This window comes from Callospermophilus lateralis, unplaced genomic scaffold (genome assembly GCF_048772815.1).
Source record: "Callospermophilus lateralis isolate mCalLat2 unplaced genomic scaffold, mCalLat2.hap1 Scaffold_124, whole genome shotgun sequence".
Classification (NCBI taxonomy): Eukaryota; Metazoa; Chordata; class Mammalia; order Rodentia; family Sciuridae; genus Callospermophilus; species Callospermophilus lateralis.
The window spans coordinates 3,619,471-3,640,886 of record NW_027512424.1 but is presented as its reverse complement, the minus strand read 5'-3'; the positions used below and the strand labels follow the sequence as shown (position 1 = coordinate 3,640,886).

The window sequence follows — 21,416 nt, the reverse complement described above, 5'->3', positions numbered from 1 at the left end:
CGCCCTACCGCTTGAGCCACATCCCCAGCCCAAGACAACATTCTTGATTACAAAAAAAAATGCTTTCCCACTGTAATGTATAGATAGATAATGACTAATGTGTTTTTATTTAGTTGGTAAGGTTAAAAGCTTAGGATGCTTTACAAAAAATACAATTTTAGTTTTGATAACAACATTGAAAGTGCACTTAGGTATGACTGTATATCTGTAGTTGAAGTTTTCTCTTCTAGAAGAAGAATATTTCTCAAGTGTGAGTCCCTTAAAAAGATCGATTACTCAAATATGTCAGTGAGCCAGAGTTCAACGCGAACATTTGTCCAAATTCAAAAACAAATGTCAATGTCTATGGATCGATTATGTAAGAATCTTCTGCTCACCTGACCTTTTACAGAAAAGTTCTAGACATTTTTGGGAGAGGAAAGAATTCCCCAGAATATTTGATAAAGGTCAAAGGATAAACTTGAGTGCTATTTGAAATTTTGTTTCGGGTGATTACATATGACCAGAATTCAAAATCATTTGTGAGAAAAGTTTAAGTGGCTCTCGTCTGGAAGCCGACAGGTCTCCTTGGAGTTGCCCAGAATACCTGTTTTACTTTGGCTCCCCATCCCACAGGTGGTCACCTCCCAGAGTAAAAGGGATGGGAGAAGGAGGGGCCTCCACTCGCCCCTTCTTCCCTGCCTCCAGTGCTGGCCACCAGGTCAAATAAAGGGACGGGCTGGATGGAAACCAGGATGAACCATATGTAGGGACATGAGGAGACCAGGCTGCTGACCCTGAGGAGAGGCAGTGTAGGACCAGTACAGGAAAGTGACCAGGACTATCAAATAGCCTTATAAAAGTCACAGTGCCATAACAATGACAGCAGGAAAATGATGAGCTTCTATGAGCAAATTATTAGAGACTAGAAACAATTTGTGGGGGTCCTTGTGAAATCAGTGAGTATCAGATTAAATAATAAGGATACAATAAACAGGACATTATGAATTCTCCTGATCAATGAATAAGATTACGTATTATAAGGGACAACAAGTAAGTGTCATATCTTTGAGATATGTTATTAGCTACCTGAAATTTTTTCCCAGAACAGGATTTTCTAGGGACCCAGGGAAAAAACATTTGTTTTATTAGAAAAAACAAGCATTGAAAATGTAAAATGATGCAAGTGTCTTAAAGCATATGTTGGGGATATTTTTAAGCTTATTAAATAATTTAGGTTTTTACATAAGAAAGTTCAACAGAAGGCTTTCTTCTATTTTAAAATTAATTTCGACTGTAGGTTCAGATCACTCTTTTGTTGTTTTTAGAATCCTGCTTTCTATAGCCACATCACAGGAATATATGCTAATGATAGGTCTTCTTACATTTCTATTGTATATGGAAAAAAGTATTCCTCGATACTTGTACACATATTATGGGTTTCTACTTCCTACCCTTTATACTGCCCTGAGGATTTTCGAATTTCATTCTTTACTTGCCGCAGCCCGGCTGGCTGCAGCAAAATAACCAGGGGGGTGAGGAGCAACTTGTGTAGATTGATACAGCAGGAGTAAGAGCCGTTTATTGTAGGACCTGAGCGATATTTATACATTCCACACAGCTTATCTTAATTAACATAAACTAGATACATCAGTCAACCAATTAGGAATCTCCACACTTAATGGCTCGTTTTTGTTACTTTACAAATTACTCCCTCTGTCATTTTGCCAGGTGCCATCCTGACTTGTTTACAGACTCTAACATTTACTTATTTACTATTTGTTGCAAATTAATTGTATCTTCTTTCCAAAATTTGGTATGAATAAAGAAAGCAATACCCTGTCTCAGATTGGTTATCAGATAATGTATTAATAACAAAAAATAAAAATATAATTTGTTTTAAAAATAAAAATATGATGCTGCTGAACATTTAATGTTTGTGTGTGATTTGTATAATATCACACTTCTCTTAAAGTGAGGACCCATCTTCTCCTGACAATGGCTTGGACACACAATATGGCACTATGGGCTATGATATGTCATCTATGAAAACTATTATACTGATCCTTGATATATAAATGGGAATAAATTTTTTGAAATTAGTTTAATGATACATTTCAAATGTCACAAAAATATGCATTGTCTTAGATACATTTCCTCATTCATTCAGAAATTTATTCAGGAGACCTAATTTAATGAATTATATAAGAAGAAAACAGATTCTTTTCAAGGACAACTATAGTAATGAATAACAGAAACTTGTATTTATATTCATATAAATGTGGCACCTTTTAATTTTTGAAATAGTGTGAAAAGTTTTCAATGAAAAGTTTACTTTCCACTTTCCTCTTTCCAAATCCCCCACACAGGTCAACTCTAACATCTTAACAGAGAACACGGTACATAGTCTGTCTGAATGTTGTAAAGAAAAATTTACAGATGCTCTATACAATTTACTAAATTGTATGTATTTTGTTATATATTTTTAACTTACTGAACTTACACAGTACCTTAGATTATCCTTTGCATAGTTTTCAATAATATGGAACATTCCAAATGGAAGTAAAAATTTCCTAGAAATACCAGTGATCCCAGAAAACTATTTGTGGATATCATTTATAGATGACATTCACTTGACATTGAGTTTCCCCAGAATTCTCAAAACACTGTTCTAGTCCTTCTTACTTAATTCAATTCCCTCTTATGTTTCTTAAGTTATTTTGTGAACTAGAAAGAGATTACCACAACTGGTATTTTTTTTGAGATTTTGTATTAATTAAAGTGCTTTGTTCTATATTTTATTGGATATTAGATGCAAACAGAATTCTAAGATGTAAATCATTTTCCTTCAGAGTTTTGAAAATTTAGTTCCATTGTTTTACAGTTTCTGTAACTTCCAGTCTTCCTCTATAGAAAGTCAAGCATAATCACTGGCTGGCTTCAAAAGAGGAAGAAAGGGATCAGTGATTGAAAACTTCTTGCACACATTTCAACCGATGCTATTCAATCCTGCCTTGAGTCCTGCTATTTCCTATTCCTGTTACTCTGCAGTTTTGAAGAGAAAGTACAGGGACATGTCTATGCTCAATTTGCTGGATGTAAAGGATTAATCTTCTTTGGCTTCTCTTGAAAATGAGGCAATCCCTTTATCAGGCTTGTAAGATTAACAATTAGCTTTTTGTACTAGATAGAAAGGAAAACCCTAAAATAAAATACATGCTTGAAATAATGGTGATATTCTGGGTTTACTAAGGAACTAAATCGAATAAATGGATTAAATGTGTCATTCATTTACCCAATTTATATCTAATGTTACCATAGACCACTTTTGATTCTAGAAATAAATCAATGAATAGAGTAGAAAGAATCCATCTGCTTAAATGCAGGGCTTGATGTGAGGAGAACAACAACAGGATATTTCACCACCAGTTGCCACTGTCTTGGCTCATTTCTCCACCAGCATTTGGAGCTTGAAGATTAAGCAAATGAGAACAATCAAACTTGCTTAGGAGAAGGATCATATAAATAAAGTATTGGCCCAAAGAAATGCTGGAATTTTCTGGAACTTGTCATTTGCTTTCTTTGTGTCACAACACATGAATTTACAATATTTGTGTGACAAAAAAATTTTTTGTTTATTTGCATTTTTTTTCAAATGCCTCTAATTCAAATTTTATGAAGTGAAGCATGCAAAGTCCATTCTTGCAGTGCAAATTATGATTGGTTCTTTCAGGACACTTAATGATTTTTATTACTGAAATAATAATGTGGTTAAAGGCTTTTAAAATTATTTTTTGAAAAAATGAAGTTTTCCCATAATCACACATTGCCTCCTTATGTGTTCACAGCATAGAAGGCATCTCTCTCTCTCTCTCTCTCTCTCTCTCTCTCTCTGTATGTGTGTGTGTGTGTGTGTGTGTGTGTATATATATATATATATATATATAATACTAAGCAATTATATATAATTTCTTAGTATTCTAGGAGAGAAAAATTATGTTTCTAAGATAAGCAAATAAACTAATTACAAAACAATAAGATAAATTAATACTTAAAATATTTATTTAATTTTTGGTGGTATAAAGCAGCATCTTATGGTGATCAAAGTAGTGTTGGTTAATTCTAACTCAGCCATTTGCCTTGGACATGTCACTTTATGACTCTGTTTCCTGCTGTCAGATTTCTTAAAAAGAAAAAAATGTATATGATACAGTATACATTACAATTCACTAAAGAAATAGAATGAATAAATATATATATATACATATATGCATACATACATATGACAGTGGGAGGGAGGCAGGAAAAAGAAGTGGGTAGAAGGAAGATGAGAGAGAAAGAAATAATGAATTGGCTTACAAAATTTGGAGACTATGAAGATTTCTGTAGCCATCAAGTTGGATATTTCATAATATTTGATGTTTCAGACTGTGCTAGTCAGCTTTCATTGCTGTGACCAAAATATCCAGTAAGAACAGCATGGAGTTCTTTACATGTCTCAGCATTAAAAGAGAATAAAATCATGGCATTGCAGGTAAATATATGGAGTTGGAGAATATCATGCTATCATGCTAAACGAAGTAAGCCAATCCCCCCCAAAACCAAAGGCCAAATGTTTCTCTGGTATGTGAATGTGATCCATAATGGGGGTGGGGGCAGCATGGGAGGAATGGAGGAACTTTGGATAGGGCGAAGGGGAGGGAGGGAAAGGGAAGGGGCACAGGTAGGAAAGATGGTGGAATGAGATGGTCATCATTACCCTAAGTACATGTATGAAGACACGAATGGTGTGACTCTACTTTGTGTACAACCAGAAAAACAAAAAACTGTGCTCTATATGTGTGCTATGATTTGAAATGCATTCTGCTGTTATGTATAAGAAAAATCAAAATAAATTTTAAAAAGAACAGCAAGGAGGAGGAAAAGTGTATTTGGGGCTTACAGTTTCATCAGTTCAGTCCGTGGTCGGCTTACTCCATTGCTCTGAGCCTGAGGGGAGGAAGCACATCATGGCAGAAGGGTGTGGGGAGGAAAACTGCTCAGATCCTGTCAGTCAGGTAGCAGAATGATGGATGGAGACTCCAGGAACAAAATATAAATCTTAAAACCCCACCCCCAGCACCTAATTCCTCCAGCCATGCCTCACCTACCTACAGTTATCACACACTTGATCCCTTTAAATTTGTAACTCATTAAATGGATTGATCCACTGACAAGGCTTCAGCTCCATAACCTAATCATTTCACCTATGAATGTTCCAGCCTGAACAGAGAAGCTTTGGGAGAAGACCTCATACCCAAACCGTAACACACCCCACGTCTGAACATTCAGAAGACTGATGCCCCAGCTCCCACAGTCGTGGCCACATTCTCAGTCTTTTAGTTTTCAGTTTTCTTCTTCTTCTTCTTCTTCTTCTTCTTCTTCTTCTTCTTCTTCTTCTTCTTCTTCTTCTTCTTCTTCTTCTTCTTCTTCTTCTTCTTCTTCTTCTTCTTCTTCTTCTTTTTTTTGGTCTCCAACAGATTGGAAAAGACTCACCCACATTAGGGAGGGTAATCTTCTCTACTCAGTCCGTCAGTGAAATGTTCCCCTCATCCACAGCACCCTCACCCACACACACACACACACACACACACACACTCAGACAAGTGTTTCCTCAAAAGACTGGGAACCCCATGGCCCAAACAAATTGGCTCCTGAAATTCACCATCACACCACCTCACAAGATTGATATGCTAAGTAAATGAGATCTGAAGTGTGAGGTACTTAACAAGACACCTAGAACCATAAAGCCTCCATGAAATTTACTATAAATACCTACTGAGATTCAATCTGAAGAAAAACAGATTTCAATAGTCACTTATGCACCTCCCATTACTTTTCAGCATTTACTGCAGAAGTGTATCTATTATGTAGCTTCTCTTCCTTTCCCTTTTGGCCTGAGTTTTCCCCTCTGTCCCCTTTCATGTCCAAATGGTGTCCTCCACTCATTGGTTGATAAAAGTTTTCAGAAGAATAATTGTTTTGATATATCACTGCTCTTATTTATTTCTGTGGCTAAGCAATTTCTATTGTAGAGTTTTCTAGAAAGACTAAAATCAGAGACTCGATTTTTTTTCTCTTTTCTATGATATTTGAATCATTGCTAAACACACAGAAAAAAAAGTCCCTCAGGCTATAATACTCAATTCCAGAACAGCTGTTTTGAACTTGAACAAATCAATATTAAAAATGAAAACCAATATGGTTTATCACTGTTAAAAATAATTGTTCCAAAAGCCACTCCACCTGCACCTACCAGGATGAAAAATAAATCAAAGTTTCACTGATTCATAAATGTATAGAAATTATCTAATTAACATCTTTGTGCACTGCTTTAGATATTTAAAATACAGAAAGATTTCTAGTAGTATTTGAGAGAACAATCTTACTCTATTAAAGAAGTATCAAATTCAATGAGATGTAGAGGCCACTGAATTTATTCAATTAATCACTGAAAGTAGAGTTATTCTATGAAAATGAGACTTATCTTTATTACTTAGTTGTCTACTTATTATTTTTTTTATATTCTTATCTTTTTTTATATTCTTTTAGGGAAAAGATTACCCTTATCTATTCGTATTAATAACAACCTCAGTCTTTCAGGCTGCTGTAACAAAATACCATAAACTGGGCACTTTATAAGCAACAGAAGTTAACAAATGCAAGAATGAGATGCAGTGTGCATGGTGTCCAATGAGGACCTGTTTTCCGTTTCATGGATGGTGCTTTCTCCGTGAAAGCTAATAAGGTAGATGAGAAGAGCTAGCTCTCTGGAGAGTTCTTTATAAGGCCACTATTCTCATTCTTGAGGATCCTACCCTAATGACCTAATTACCTCCAAAAGGCCTATCCCTAACTGCTTCACCTTGGGGTTAGGAATTCAGGGTATGGATGGGGGGGCACAAACATTCAAATCATAATGATGACCAATGGATGCAGTCAATTACAGAACACATCAAACCACATTCCAAATTCCAAATGAATCTAAAAAGCAATTTCCTCCCTCCATTTTGACTTTTTCCCCCTAAACTCATAAAGGTTAAAATAGAAGCCTCCCTTTCTTTATTATCTGCTTTATCTTTTCCACATCCATTCAATGACCATTTGCTGAGCACCTATTACAGGTTAAACATCCCTAATTTGAAAAATCTAAAGTCCAAAATTCTCCATAACCTGAAACTTTTTGAGAGCACAGTGGAAAATTCCACACCATTAAATTTGTTTCATGATAAAATTATTTTAAAACTTACTTTTAAAATTATATAAACTTACTTTTAGGATTTGGATATAAGGTATATATGAAACATAAATTAATTATCATGCTTAGGCTCAGATTCCATCTCCAAGATAGATAGATAGGTAGATAGATATTTTTCCCCTAAAATTTGAAAAAAATATCTGGAGTTAAAAACATTTCTGGTTCAAAGCATTTTGAATTCAAAAAATACTCAGCCAGTATAATCCAGTATAATGCAGAATGAAGGTAAGAATTCTAGCATCTAAAGTGACAGGCCTTTTTATGTCCTGTTTTTATTAACTTGGGATTTTGGCAAAAGAAAACAAGTGCAATTGCCCGTTTGGTTTAAGGCCCATATTATCAGAAGTTCTGTTTGTATGAAAATATGTTTCCCAAGGGAAATGTTTTTGAGAATAATAATGGGAAAGTTCTGAAACAACTTCCTCTAAAATGTAACAGAATATTTATTTTACTAGGACTTTGTGGCTTTGTCAAACACAACTGTACTCTAATGGTTTTAGTAAATTGGTTTTGAGTTCAAAGCTTTGGGAGGAATGGTTGACAATGAGGACAGGGAAACGTAGAGGGCATCTTGGTGCAAATGTGTCGTGTCTGACTGTGGCCCCGCAGCAGGCATGACACGTACTGTGTGCCCTCAAAGGACCAGAAACACACAGAGAGGGTGAGAGCTGGAGGGCATCACTGGGCAGGTCTTGTGGAGGAAGGTCTTCCGTGGACGGTGCTCTGGGGTGGGCTCTACAGTGTGCAGGACTTTGAAGAGAAGTGGACGAACCTAAGAAAACCTATCATTTTAAACAGTTTAAACTAATGTAATCCCTTCTATTCCCATCACGTCATCCAGCAGAAGCAAGTTAAAAAAAAAAAAACTGCTAATGGCAATAAACTTCAGATTGTAATTAACTAAGTAAACTTAGCTAGAGACCTTTTCCACAGACATGGCTCACAAAGAATGCCTACTTTTTTTTTTTTTTTTTTTTTTTTTTAGTACTGGGGACTGAATTCAGAGGCACTAGACCACTGAGCCACATCCCCAGCCCTATTTTGATTTTATTTAGAGACAGGGTCTCACTGAGTTGCTTAGCACCTCGCTTTTGCTGAGGCTGGCTTTGAACTCGAGATCCTCCTGCCTCAGCCTCCTGAGCCTCTGGGATTACAGGCATGTGCATCACCACACCTGGCCAAGAATGACTACTCCTGATGGAATGTCTGAAAAAAGAAGTTTTAAGGACTTTAATGCACTCCACATGGTTCACAACTTTTCTTGAAAGAAATGTATCATTCAAGACATCTGATAATTCCTGGATAAATTATCCCACAGGGTTTCACCCAGTATTCAAGTTTGTATCTATCAGATTTTAGTGAATGCAGGATAAGTGATAGTCTCAGCCTTGGACAACTACAGTATTTACGCTTGTGTGTACCTAGTGCACGGAAAGCATATCCATCTGTGACAGTGTGACTTTCAGTTTCCCCTGGCTGTTGTTTTGCTCTAAGGGTTTACTTGTACCAAATTTCCTTTTATAGATTTTGTTCCCTACGTTCTGTAAATATGAACTCGGAATGTTTAAGTCCATATCACTAACAGGCTTCTGAATGAACCTCTTACAAATGACAGTATCATGTGTCAAAACTGTGTAATCATTTCTGACACATTCTTAGTGTTCTCAGCAATCTAAATCTCTTTGCTAAAATGTGTATATCAGTAAGAGGAATCAAGGTATGAGAGATGTACATCATTTCAGATCAACACCTACTGTGACTATCTCAGAAAATTAAAGTATAATGATACCAGAGTTCTAATCATGCAATACCTGTTTAGTCAAAGATGATATTATTTAACCGTATCAGTAAATAAAATCTCCAGTGTATCATCTCTGATTTCTTTTTTTTTATTATTAGTTGTTCAAAAAATCACAAAGCTCTTGACATATCATATTTCATAGATTTGATTCAAGCAGATTATGAACTCCCAATTTTACCCCGTATACATATTGCAGATTCACATCGGTTCCACATCCACTTTTTTACATACTGCCATACTAGTGTCTGTTGTATTCTGCTGCCATTCCTATCCTCTGCTATCCCCCCTCCCCTCCCCTCCCCTCTTCTCCCATCTTCTCTCTCTACCCCATCTACTGTAATTCATTTCCCTCTCTTGTTTTTTTTTCCCTTTCCCCTCACTTCCTCTTATATGTAATTTTGTATAACAGTGAGGGTCTCCTTCCTTTACCATGCAATTTCCCTTCTCTCTCTCTTTCCCTCCCCCCTCTCAACCCTATTTAATGGTGATCTTCTTCTCATGCTCTTACTCCCTATTCTGTTCAGTGGACCCAGCTATTGCCCTTCTCGGAGCATCTCTGGTTTCTGACTAAGCCAATCCTCCTACTCCCAGGCCCATCTGGTATGTAGCTTCAGTAAAGTGAAAAAGGTGCCCTTAGGATTTTGAGGAATACCACGTCCCTCCCTGAAGGCAGTTCTTTGAGGGCAGGACCATTTCTACCACACTCTTGAATTATTAGATCCTAACACATTAGGTACCCTACAATATTTGAAGTATTAAAGAGAGAGTTCATAATTTAAGAAAACATTTTTAAGATATTTTTTTTCATTTTTAACACAAATAAAAACATTTTTCTGCCTTCAGCATTTTTCTTCAGCTTAAAATAAAAACGGTGTGTTCTTCGGATTTTCAAAGTATTCCTCACATCAACATTTCCTAACATCTACAGTAGTACAAGAGGGCGAGGAAGGGCTTTTTGTTTCACCATCAGTACTCAAAGTGCCCGCCTTCTGTAGTGTTGATTTCCTACTACTGACCTGCAGTCTCACTGTCTCTTTTCCTACCCTCCGTCACATGCCTGCCTCTGTACCTCACTATATGAAGGCAGTTCAGCTTTCTCAGTTGACTGTCTCTTTGTGCTTGCACAGATCTCTCTACCTTACCTATCAGGCATGACACACCACTTTCCTCTCTGGCTTGTTTGTGTATCCACCTGTGGCCACCCTGCATCCCAAAGACCTCAGTGCTTGATCTTGACACCAAACCACCCTAGGGAGTCCTCACTGCTTGATCGCAGTATCAAACACATGGAAGACGTTGGAGAAGTAGTTGTTGAAAAAATGACTGAATGAGACCTTGGATGAATGAGAATGCACCTTGTTATTTTCCATGCTGATGCTTGGGGTGGTTTTCTTACAACGCCTTTGTTGCTGCATTTTGTCTATGTACGTAGAAAGGCACTCATGTGGAGAAAATCCCCTTTCTAAGACCTGACCAGTAGTACAATATTACTGGATGTAAAAAAAAAAAGTAGCAAAAGGTTTATGTCTTCTCTTGCATAAGCAAAATAAAGAAGACTACTTTTATAATCACAAGTTAAATTTAACATCTTACCTATTTGAGTATTTTGTTTCCAATTTGGAAGCAGCATTTTAAAGGGGATAACTATAGACATTCTGAAAGTGAGGAAAAAATGATGCATTTGGTACCTTCAATTTATATCATACTGCATTTATTTAGGATTGGGAAGAAAACATTTTAATAACATTTTATTGCACTATGTGAAAAGACTTAAATACAAAGTATCAGACAAAATGTACCACTGAGAGATCACTCAAGGAGAGCCCACTGTGGGTGGTTCATTAACATCAGAACAGGCATTTGAAACAAGGAATTGTACCTTAGGTTCTTTCCAGTTCAAGACATTCATAGTCTTTGTCCAAAAAATTCTCAAAGATTAGCCTATGGATCAACACATAACCTATGCATGGAGGATGGTATATGAATCTGGCTTGGGAAAAAAATATAATACCAGGAGAGTGTATTTGGTACCCAAAACTGCAGGAATTGCACTTGCTATAAGACAGTACCTTTACACTCAGAATAGCCTACAATTGAGCGGAGTTTAAGTAAACACAGGGACATGGAAGCATTCTGACAAGTATACGTATAATGTCACTAAAATCTCAGAATCTGGATAGTCTGGCCAATGTAGAATATACTAAATGAAATGTGAATGGAAAGAGAGACATATTTATTGAGTACCTACTACATGTAGTGTCCCACTTTTACTTATTACATATAAGAATCAATTCATCTTTTAGATAAGCTGTTAACACCAGTTTGCAAACAAACTCATAAGCAAACAATCTTAGACAGCCTGTGTAATTACTGAGAAGCCAAACACTAGATACTGTTAAGATAAAAACTTAGACCTGGCTCTCTTGGATCCTGGAATGGTAAGAAAATGTGGGAGGCATATTTTTAGAAAAGTACATGAAAAGGTGGAACTTGGCATACATTTGGAAGAGGACTAGGGTGTTTGAAATGAATTTTTGTTCTGAGATAATTTGCCCATTCACAGGCATTTGCAAGGTATATAGGTAAATCCATGTGTCTCTTCCCCTGTTTTCCCCAGCGATGACACCTTGCAACTCCAGCACACACCCCAACCCAACATGGACAAGGCAGTCAAAAGGCAGAGGGTTCCCATCACCACAAAGGGTCACATCGGCCACTCCTACACACCTGCCTCCCTGGTAACCACAAATCTATCTCTGTTTCTAAATTTGCTGCTTCAAAAATTATTCTGTAAATAAAATCACAGACTATGCAGTCTTTGGGACTAACAATCCCCACTCCGTGTACTTCTCTGGAGGCTCTTTGAGATGGTTCACGAATGGGGAGTTCACTCTGTTCTATTGCTGAAGAATATTCAGCTACAGTTTGTTTGATTTTTCACTCATTGAAGGTCTTAAGTATTGTTTCCAGCTTTTGGAATTTACGAATTAAATCCATATACAGATTCACCTACAGTTTCATGTGAATCTAAGTTTCTTTCCTAAGAACGTAAATGCCCAGGTGTTCTCTGCTTCATCAGAGGATAGTTGTTATGCTGGAAATGGGCAAACTCTTCTCCACTGTGCTCTCATCAGTTCACGTTCCCCTAACAACAGATGAGTGGCCCATGGCTTTGCTTCTTCACTGGTACGTAGTGCTGTGGCTATTTTATTCTAATTTTAGCCACCCTGTAGTTACATCTCATGGTCCTTCTAGTTTGAATTTTCTTGATGACACATTTTCACATGCTGATTTGCTAGAGTCACATTCCTTTTGCTCTCCGGGTGTCCTCAAGAACCTTTCATCAGGCACTGCGTGTTCAGCCAGCCGGTCTTTTACACTTGAACACTGGCATGCTGCTTCTGTCTTGACCTCCACGGTTTCTGGTGGGACGTGCCATGCCTGCTGAATGCTCGTCCCTGCAGTGGGGCAAGGCTTTGGCCATGATGAGGTCAAGATGTTTCCCCTAGATTCTCTTGAGCTTGACTACCATGTGGCTTGATGATGGGTGTCTTTGGATTTAGGCTCCTTGGAGTCTGCTGAGCTTCTGGGCTATAATTTTGATCCTTTCCCTTTTCCAGAATATCGTGCGGTTAGAATATACAGTGTGTTGTATTTTCTGATGGACTTCTTCAACTGAGCAATATGTATTTAAGGTTCATTGACATCCTTTTTGGGTGGCTTGATAGTTCATTTCTCTTTAGTGGTGAATAATATCACATTGTCTAGATATACCACGTTTTGTTTATCTCTTCACCTTTTGAAAAGTATCTCTATTTCTTTCCTATTTTTTCTAGTATACATAAAGCTCCTAAAAATTTTTTTCTGCAAGTTTTCAAGTGGAAATAAGTTTCAACTCCTTTGGATTAATACTAAGGATGTCTATTGCTGAATCATATGGTAATTAGAGGTTCAGTTTTGTACGAGACTGACAAACTGTCTTCCAAAGTGGCTGAAGCTCTTTGCATTTGCTCCACATCCTCACCAGAATTTGATGCTTGGATTTTGGAAATTCTAGTGGTTTTGCAGGGGCATGTCATTGTGGTTATAGTCTAAAGTTTCCTAGTCAAGTGGGATACTGATGTTTGTTCCTATGCCTGTTTGTTATCTTGTCATCTGTGATGGGTTTTGTGTTCATATCTTTTGTCAACTCTTAAGTAAGCTTGTTTATTTTCTTATGATTGGGCTTTAAGAGTTCTTTGTGTATTTTGTTTAACAGTGAGCTGCCAGATCTGTGTTTTGCTAATATTTTCTCCTAAACACATAAAACTTCAAGAGTATGCATTAAAGAGGGTCAAATGTAAATAAAATTTGCAATATTTTTTAAATGTTAACAACTTTAGCTCAAAGAAGTTAATAATAATAAATCTTTTGAAAAATGATGTGATTATTTTAGGATGATCATATCCAATTGTTTTATTTTAAACATTTCCATATCTAAGCATGTTTATTATAGAAATAATTGGAAAGTATAGAGAAGTAAAAAAGAAAAAACATATACATATTAATGTATTTGCTTTTATATATATAAATAGATATACTATATATATATATATATATATATATATATATATATATATAAATGTATATGGTTTCTTAAAATTATACTTTTTTATGTTCACATAAAATTGTGTAATTATATCAATTTTATTAAAATATAAACCATTTTTTAAAAATGGGTTCTTGCTTTTAGATATACAATCAACACTGTAATAAGTAGCCTCATGCAAATACATACATTTAAAAATGGCTTAAATTCCTCGAAGTAGAATGGCTTGGTCAAGAGGATGTTTATTTTTGAAATCTTTTGTACACACTGCCAAGTGCTCCATTAGAAACATTATATCAATTTACATTTTCACTAAGTAGATCTAAAAACTCTATTATTCACAAAGCAAACATTAAAGACTCAGTAAAAGAGCAGAGGCTTTCCACCTAGGCAACCTGGGAAACAACTGGCAGTCTGCTGTGCTCCTGGGGTTTTCTTTGGGCTGTATATACACCACAAAGATGTTAGCTGTCTGGGAACACCAATCGGTGGAGACAGATGAAGAAACAAAAGCCATAATGAAAATGTAACCTAAGTCGGTTTGCTTTTGTCAAAGGACCTGGGAAGATCAAAAGTTTGAGGAGAGTAATGCTTGAATCCAACCAAACTCCCAGAAAAAAAAAAAAAAAAAAAGAGCCCCACCTCCACTCCTGCTAGCAGAGGCTGAGTCGGGAGGACATCATTTCATCCTGGTCAGGTGGTAAGAAGTTCCCCAATCCTCCTTGGGAGGATTGTTATGGTTTAGATGAGGTGTCCTCCAAACTCTCATGTGGAGACATGCTAGAATTTCCAGAGGTGAAGTGATGAGATCATGAGATACTTAACCTAATTCATGGAGTGGATTAATCCACTGAAATAGATTAATTGGTTGGTAACTATACGCAGGTAGGGTGTGTCTAGAGGAAGTAGGTCATTGGGAGTGTGCCTTTGGGGTCTATATTTTGTCCTTGGGTAGAGGAGCTCTCTCTGCTTCCTGGCTGTCATGTTCTGAGGAGGTCTCTTCTGTCACCCTCCTGCCATGATCTTCTGCCTCGCCTCAGACCCGGAGCTTTGGAGTCAGCTAACCATGTGATGAACCTTTGAAACCACGAGCCAAAGTAAACCTTTCCTCCTCTATGTTATTCTCGTCAGGTTATTTGGTCACGGCCACAAAGAAGGTAACTAAATAGACTTCCATTGCTAGTTGGCACTAATGAGGCCCCCCAAGCTCTGGTGGTGCCAGAGGAAACCCCATGCAGAACTATCTGGATGAGGTCCAGCAGGCAGAAAAAACTGCTGTCACTGCCCAGCAGTGAAAGGAGACCCTCAGTTGGACCTCAGGGAGGCCAAGCGGCAAGTCAACCTTTCATCTTCCAGGGGTTTTCAGTAGGACTCTTCCATAGGGTCCAGTTTTGTGTGACACAATACCCCACATATGCAGAAAGCAATGAATGTTACTCATTGAATGTTACGAATTGAATGTTACTCATCCTATCTCAAAGCAATCAATCAACAGATGCCACCCCTGAAATGGCAACAATGTTTAATTATTTGGCAAGAATTTTGGACAACACTCAGTAAGCAACTAGAAGTTAAATACATTTCTTAAAAAAACAGTAAGCCTTTTAGTAAAGAAATTGAAAGTTGCAGCAAATAGATGGAATATGTAATCAAAGAAACAATGGAAAACTTAGGCACAAAGAGCACACTGAAAATTTTAAAATTAAGAATGGAGGAGACAAAAGAGAATCAATGAACTTGAAGGCAGACTAGTAGAAATGATCCTGTCTGAACACAAGAAGAAAGTTGGCTACAAAAAAAAATGCATCCTTGGGGACATGTGGAATATATAACAAAAAATATGTGTATTGGTGGTCATTATCAGAGAAGTAGCACTGGAGGGGAGAGTACAGATCCAGATGAGAAAGGTGACTATTGAAAACAACCGCTTTTCAGTCAAAGGAGAAAAGGATGGCTTTTTACAGGAGTTTTATACAGGAGTTTTAGGATAGATGCTTGTGACTAGACATTTGCCAAAACCTACAGAATGTACAACAAATAGTGAAACCTAATGGAAACCCTGGACTCAGTTGATAATGTGTGGACGTTGGTTCATCGATTTTACTAAGCACCATAATCCTGAGAGATGTCGTACAGACAGGGGTGAATATATAAACTCTATTTCCTGCCAAATTCTGCAGTAAAACTAAAACTGCTCTTTAAAAACATTACACAGGCGCGTGTATGCACCCACACCCCTGGTTTTGAGGAGAGCTACAGGAAGCAGTCTGACAGGTCTCCTCCTCTGTTTCTGGTGTTAGGTGCACGTCCAGCAGTGCTTTATCAAAGGTGCTCTAGAGAGCGCAGAGCCCAGGGAAAGCGGCAGCTGACCTGAGGATTGGAAGCCTCTTAGAAACAAAAGGCACAAGAGCCGTTCTTTTCTCCTTTGACTGAAAAGCGGTTGTTTTCAATAGTCACCTTCTCATCTGGATCTGTTGGTGCATATTCCTGGTCCCAACACCTGCAAGGCGTCTTGAGGACGAAGGGTAAGGACAGCCCGGCAGCAGGGAGAGGCAGTGAAGGCAAGACCTGAAGCCCCGACTTTCCAGAACAGCTGGGCTGAGTACCAAAGTACAAGAACTCTTCTCCACCAAGTACTCCCCAGGCACATTTTTATTTTTAAAGCCCCTATGTAATGACTGTGACTATTATCACTCCCATCTCTGTAAACTCAGACACAGAGGGGCTTCAGGAATTCAAGAAAATAATCAGAAGATGATTCTGCTGCTTCTGACTCCCAAATCTACGCACTTCCCAATGCACTTGGTTCATCTGACATAAAATACACTCCAGCATGAGCTCTGTCTTTGAAGAGTTTTATAGGAAACAAAATGCCTCATCCAAATCACCTTCCCCCCAGCCTATATTTTCAACAACTTCTTTTCCATTTCCTAACTTGTTCCTACACATTTGTATCCAAAGCATTTGTCCAGAATCACCCGTTATAAAATAAATAATTTGCTATTTTCTATTTTTAACGCAACGCAGTTTTCAATGAAATATAAATAATTCAACCCCTCCTCCTATGTCCAGGAATAATAATTTCTGCTTTGTATCTAAGACAGGACAAACACTCTGAGTTTACAAATCCATGAAAATTTATTGGTTGCAGTTGCTAGTCAGAACAGAAAATAAATCAATTAGCTATAACCAATGTGAATTTATCCTATATCTCAGTGTTGTTAGCTGCTAATAGCGTTGGTAATGTCACCAGAATCCACATGCCACATATTTTGTATGTCATTGTTTCTAAAAATAAGTTAACATTATGTTCCGTCAGATGATTGAACTTTCAATAGATATTTACTCACAATAAGACTTGCATTGTCGGGCTGGGGATGTGGCTCAAGTGGTAGCCCGCTCGCCTGGCATGCGTGCGGCCCGGGTTCGATCCTCAGCACCACATACAAACAAAGATGTTGTGTCTGCCGAAAACTAAAATAAATAAATATTAAAAAAAATAAAAAAGGCTTTTCATGACACTTTAAAAAAAAAAAAAAAAGACTTGCATTGTCTATTGGATTGCTCAGATAGCTCACATCTATTTAGGAGTATCATTCCAAAGAATCTTACATAAAGTATATAAGCTTATTACTATACAAGCAGCACTCACCCTCATAAGTAATCTCACTTGTGCAATTTAAAATGGTATATAATTTAGTAATTTTCAAGTGTGATTTAATAATGTTACACCCTTTATTCAATACCTTACCTCTGCTCTTAGCTCACAGATGACTCTATCCTTGCTGTTTTGAGGTGTAGATTTTTCCTTTATATCTCCTGAAATTCCTCCTGTTTCACTTTCATGTTGACTGTGAAGAATGTCAGGCTGAAAAGCAAAGTTGGAACTATAATCACAACACGCTACAAAAGCTAGCTGGTTCCAGACTAATGCCCATTAATCTTTCCGATTTTGTAAAATCTTTTTTATTTTCCATGTGGATTCTGACAGGCCTTGTTGTTGCTATTATAACTATTATAGTTGGACAATTTATTACAATGCTTGTAGTTGAAAAATACTGATTTGTTAGGAAAAAAAAAAAACAGCAAGTCTCCATAAATCTCATCCTTCAATTGAAAAGTGCACAAAACTCAGAATGTACAACAAATAGTGAAACCTAATACCTCTGCGTATTCCTAACAATGGGTCAGTTGACTTCCAAATTAATGAATTAATTCTGATCTTTCAGTCCAGAATATTAATACCTCAGTGCTTTTTATAATCAGTCTTATATCTATTTAACATAAGTATAAATATTAAATTCATTGTAGCCGAGGCAAACTTGGAGAAAAAAATATATAAATGGTGCTTGGGTTGGTAAAATGTATATAAAACATACAAAAATACCTGAAAAATACCAATAAAACCTAGGAACAGGTATAAAAACTTAGGAATTTAAAAAATCCTATTAACATAAATGGTGATATTTCTCCACACCTGTTCTTATAATTAGAAGTTTTTAGCAGAAATATGAAATTAAATAAATATATAAAATATGTAGCTATACATACATGCTGTTCTATTTTATTAATGTAGACCTTCCTTATATCATATAGGTAAATGTTTCCATCATTAATTATATATAACTTGTATATACAAGACAATATAATACAGCCTATTCAAAAATTTAAAAACAGGATTATTCATGACATTGTTAATGCTGATAATATTACCAGTATGTTCTAGTCTCCAGGAACTGAACTTGAAACATTGTCTTAGTTCATGCTGGTAGTGACCCAAATGTTAGGCACTGCTATTATTATCCCTACTCTACAGAAAAATGAACCATATATTTTCTTTTTTATTATTGGGGATTGAACTCAGGGTCTTAGAGACAGGGGTCTCACTGAGTTGCTTAGTGCCTCGCTTTGACTGAGGCTGGCTTTGAACTCGCAATCCTCCTGCCTCAGCCTCCCAAGCCTCTGGGGTTATAGGCATGCACCAACATGCCTGGCATGAACCATATTTTAAAGAAGCATAAGCATCTTTGTAATCTACAAAGTTACTAACTAGACGGAGAAAACTTCAAGAGGCTTTTTACTGAATTCATTACCTGCATCTGAATTCAACACTGCATCTGTAGTTATAAAGATAAAATCCAGTAAAATAATTTTCTGAAAAGTAATAAGTAAGCTAATAGAGATAGTAGAGGAAGCCTAGCCAAAGAGACCAGAGGCCCAACACAAAGGCAATGGAGTACACTAGGGACAGGAGCTGATTTTGCTGAAATGGTTCAGTTGGTGCCATGAAGAGAGCTCAGAGGAGTTGAGAGTCAGAGCAAGAGATATGCAGAATTCATGACCCTTGGTCTCTGCATGTTCAACCCACTACCATGTGAGTTAAGTAGTGTGACATTAATCCAAGGTAAAATAAAAGGAAAGTCACTTTGACAGAGGAAATGGCGAGCTGCAAGAGTTAAACTGTTTTTTGAGTTGGGTTCACCAAAAGAAAATTCAGCTTCCTGCGGACACTTGATGGCCCTGGCTTACTTTCAGAAGTCTTACCTTTTAATCCACAAGAAACTATGTCAATCAATAAATCTTCTCATTGTCTAAAGGAGTCAGAATGTAAATTTCCCTAAACAACAGCAAAGGAAATCCACACCAGACACTTTAAAATTTCTATTTTCACTCATCAATGTCAATGTCAAAATCAAAGCTCTCTGAACATTCAAAGAACCCAGGAGCAAGAAGAAAGGGGAAAAAATGGCTAACACCAAGATTAAGAAACAGAATGCCAGGTGGCAGGGGAGACACTAACAAGAGGACACAAACTACAGAATAAAATAATACACTGATTTAAAAAGTAACTAGTATCTTCAGGAAAAGGCAAGAGTATACTGCATTAATTTCTTTACTTTTTTTTGGTACTTGGGATTGAACTCAGAGGAATTTAACTACTGAGCCATACTTGCATTGTCTATTGGCTTTTTTATTTAATTTACTTATTTATTTGCTTACTTACTTATTTACTTATTTTCAGACAGGGCCTTGCTAAGTTGCTTAGGGTCTTGGTAAATTGCTGAGACTGGGCTTGAACTTGTGATCCTCCTTCTTCACATCCTCCTGAGTTGCTGAGATTATAGGCATGTATCACCATGCCCAGTTATTACATTGCATTCATAAATTTCAGAAGTTTATGACAGAGCAAATACAAGTTTTAAAGATAATAAAAGATCGTCCCCTAAGAAATTTCACAATGTATCTTTAGACAAATTTCCCGGATGGGCTGGAATACAGAATAGAATTTTGGAGTGTCCCAAGGTTCATCCTTGCCCCTGTGAATGTCACACATTTGCTCCATAGGTCAGCTCACATGCACTGGTGGCATTGTGCACTAATCAAAATGCTGACCGTCCCCAAATGTCTATTTGCAGCCTGTGTTTTCTACTGAACTTGGGATATATTTCCAGGTTCCAATTTCTCACCTCTGTAGACATCTCAAACTCAACACCCTGGAAAGCCAAAGTCAGAACTTCTCCCTCAACCTGTTGGTCCATCAGTCTTCACCAACTCAGCAGATATCAATCCCATCTTCCCTGTGGACCAGGTCAACAATACTGGATGTATTAATTCAATCCTCTCATGTGCCATCCAAATTAAAAGCAAGTCAATTTGATTTATTAGCTGAGCCTTTACAACAATTATAAATCCAGTTACCTCTCTCCAAATCCACCACTGCTATTCTGATTAAAAGCTGCCAGGATCCCTCACTTAGCATAGGAGTAGCCTCCATCCTTCTGTTTCTACGTGTGGCCCCATGCTCTTTTTCTCAAAGCAGCAGCCAAAGAAAGCTCTGGAAAGTAATTCAGATCCTGTAATTTCTCTCTGTTCAGATCCCGTTAGCAAGTTCCCAATCAGCAAAAGACGCGCTTTAAAGTTATTTTATCCACTTGGTTGTACCATCCCTCCCCCCTCATCTCCTGCTCAGCCACACTGTCCTTCTCAGTGCTCCTTTGAAGCACAGAAGAGCAAAATAACTAAATATAAGAAATGACGCAGTGTGCATCTGAAGCTACTAAAGTAATATATAGCAGAGAAAACTGATAAATTAATGAAACAGCTACTTTCTACTTGAAAAACTGAGTTAAATTGATTATTTTGCAGTTTTGAGTTTCAACTGGAACTCACTTTAATTTTGCCACTTACCTCTTTGACTTTAGGTTTAGATTAATGGAGTTGTAACAATCTATTTAGAAACTGAAATTTGAAAGCAGTGGGCTTGTGGATGCTAGAGACGATTAATTTAGAAACATTATGAATGTCATCCACAAATGACATGTCACATTGGTTAAATTGCAAGTGACAGAAATAGCAGGTACCAGATAAAGTGAGTGAGTCAGCATCAGAAAGCATTTTCCAAGCTCATGTCCTTTTATTTAATATTTATTTAGTATATTCTCTTGTAAGGTCTTGTTTCCCCAAGGTTACACTGAAGTATAGTTCCAAAATTACTCTTTAAAAACCCACTTTTCATGCTGCAGTGTTTACAGAAAGTTAGACCAGGCAATGTGCCATGTCTGTGACTTCAGAAACATCTGCCATGATTTGTTTCTGGAAAATTATCAATGTTATATGTAAATGTGTATTGTGAATCAAGATAAGCATGGGTTGAAAAACAACCTCAAGATGATGTCTAAAAAATGAAAATATTGTATATCATATCGATAAAAATTTTTCTACTTATCCAAATATGGTAGGAAGAGGAAAAT

At 37.0% G+C, this 21,416-nt stretch overlaps 1 pseudogene; it reads right to left on the bottom strand.

The window, feature by feature from the left end:
• Positions 1-21,416, bottom strand: part of LOC143387065 (coiled-coil domain-containing protein 102B-like) — a 193,009-nt pseudogene that overhangs the window by 108,626 nt on the left and 62,967 nt on the right.